General features: G+C 41.1%; 1 pseudogene; it reads right to left on the bottom strand.

Annotated features, from left to right (window-relative positions):
* Positions 1-212: 212 nt before the first annotated feature.
* Positions 213-1,322, bottom strand: LOC102820624 (annotated as a pseudogene).
* Between the last annotated feature and the right edge of the window lie 1,294 nt (positions 1,323-2,616).

The following is a 2,616-nucleotide window of genomic DNA, read 5'->3' on the forward strand; positions in this document are numbered from 1 at the left end:
GACTCGATGGCACCTGACAACAACAACATTCTCTTTTACTTCATTTCTTTCAGTTGCTTTGGTTTCTCTACTCTCAAGTCCATGTTTCAGAGTCCCTTCTGACATCCATTTTGGTCTTTTCCTTTCATTTATTTTCAAACCATAATTTTCTGATTTCTTCTTTCTAAAATTAGGTGGGATATATTGTTTTTGTGAACATAATTACATTGTTTTCAGCTGGCCAAGTCTCCACCAGGTACCACAGTGGGGGGCTGGTAATTAATACTAATCTTGAAGACAGTGGAGCCCCAGTCCACAAACTGGATGCTGCCCTTGGTCTTGATGGTGGCAATAGCAGCGTTGACATCTTTGGGAATGGCATCACCACAGTACAATAGACAGCAAGCCATGCATTTACCATGGTGAGAGTTACATTTCACCATCTGCTTGGCTGGCTCAAAGCAAGCATTAGTAATCTCTGCTACAGAAAGCTGCTCATGGTAAGCTTTCTCAGCTGAGATGAGCTGGTGGTATGAGGTCAAAAGGAAGTGGATGTGGGGATAGGACATCAGGTTGGTCTGGAATTCTGTCAGATTGACATTCAGGGCACCATCAAATCTGAGGAAAGCAGTAATGGAGGAAACAATTTGGCTAATAAGGTGGTTAAGGTTAGGCATTCAATATCAAGGTTTCTATGACAGATGTCATAGATGGCCTCATTGTCTACAATGAAGGCACAATCTGAGTGTTCCAGGGTGGTGTGGGTGATGAGAATGGAGTTGTAGGGCTCAACTACAGCTGTGGAAACCTGGGGGGCTGGGTAAATGGAGAACTCTAGTTTGGATTTCTTGCCATAATCAACAGAGTGACGTTCCATCAGCAGGGATATGAACCCAGAACCGGTACCCCCACCAAAGCTCTGGAAAACCAAGAAGCCCCGAAGTCCTGTGCACTGGTCAGACAGCTTTCAGGTTCTGTCCAAGCCCAGATCAATGATTGCCTTTCCAATGGTGTAGTGCTCATGGGCATAGTTATTGGCAGAATCTTCCTTGCCTGTGATGAGCTGCTCAGGGTGGAAGAGCTGGTCGTGGTATGTGCCAGTGTGAACTTCACCAATGACTGTGGGTTCCAAGTCTACAAACACTGCTCTGGGCACATGCTTGCCAGCACCTGTTTCACTGAAGAAGGTATTGAAGGAGTCATCTCCTCCTCCAATGGTCTTGTCACTTGGCATCTGACTATCAGACTGGATGTCATGTTCCAGACAGTAGAGCTCCCAGCAGGCATTGCCAGCCAATCTGGACACCAGCCTGACTGATGTGGACGAAGATGCACTCACGCATGCTGGCTATGGGTTAAGAGGTGGAGGAGGATGCAAGAGCAGACACCGGGTCCTGGTTACCATTTTCGACAAGCTAAGAGTCAAGGTAAGTACCACACTCAACTGGAGAAGATAAGGCTTTCTACTCCCACAAAGATTTAAAGTCTCAGAAACATATACGGGGTCACTATGAGCTGGACACAACTTGACAGCACTTAGCAAAAACATGATATTTTAGTACCTGTGGAAGAGACTAAGAAGGACAAATGGGATTCTCCTAAGACGTGAACAAGACTTTCTCTGATGTACTTTGGACACATTATAAAGAGGGACCAGCTCTTGGATATGGGCACATTGCTAGAGAAAATTAGAGAATCAGTTAAGTCTGAGCACAATGAAACTATGCTTTCTAGACATTCTTGCCCTTACTGTCACATATTTCTTGGTTCAGCCAATGAAAAAAGAGCAAGAAGAATGTGTGTGTGTGTTTTTTTTTTTTTTTTCTAAATATCGTATCTTTAAACATACTCAGCCAGTGTTCCCATATCCCCTTTATTTCCTTCTATGAGTCAGAATGAAGTTTTGTGTGGAGCAGGCACCTGGAGACAGAAATGGAAACCATTGCGTGGGGATTGTAGAGATTAAGTCAATCTCCCAGCCCTGGAGTCCAGCCTACATCTCTGTAGGAGAAGGCAAATCACTTGGATCCTATTTGAATTGAGAGAATACCTCCCTGCTTAGGTCTGTTTATAGAATAATATATCTGGTTTGTGTCCCATTTACTCTCAAATTTATTCCACTTAGAAGATAATGCATATATTTTTTTGTTCCTTTTATTACAGAAGCTTAGATGGATCCATAAACCCTATTGCATTTATCTTAATCCCATCCTTATACTGCAAATAAAAATGCACCAATAAATCCAATTTTCAAATTTCACTTTCCTATTACAGACCATTAAAATAGATGGGAAGAAAGTATACATATATACTTTTAAATATCTGTATATTCTATTAGGATCCAGAGGGAAGATAACAAGGATATACCTACTATTTATTCACTTTCTCTGCTTCCCTATCCAGAAGACCTGATAATCAAAAGTAGATCATTAGAAAATATGTACACTCTTTTTGAAAAGAAGATTGATCTATGTTCACTCAAAAACTGTGTAATTTAGACAAATTATTTCATTTTTCTAGATTCAGATTCAATGTGTCTAAAATATGAAACTAATACACACAAAACAGTTATGCTTAGAATTAAACAAGATATTTATCATAAAAGGCTTGACATGCTTCATGCATGCTAATTCACAG

The sequence above is a fragment of the Chrysochloris asiatica genome, unplaced genomic scaffold (assembly GCF_000296735.1).
Source record: "Chrysochloris asiatica unplaced genomic scaffold, ChrAsi1.0 scaffold00414, whole genome shotgun sequence".
NCBI lineage: Eukaryota > Metazoa > Chordata > Mammalia > Afrosoricida > Chrysochloridae > Chrysochloris > Chrysochloris asiatica.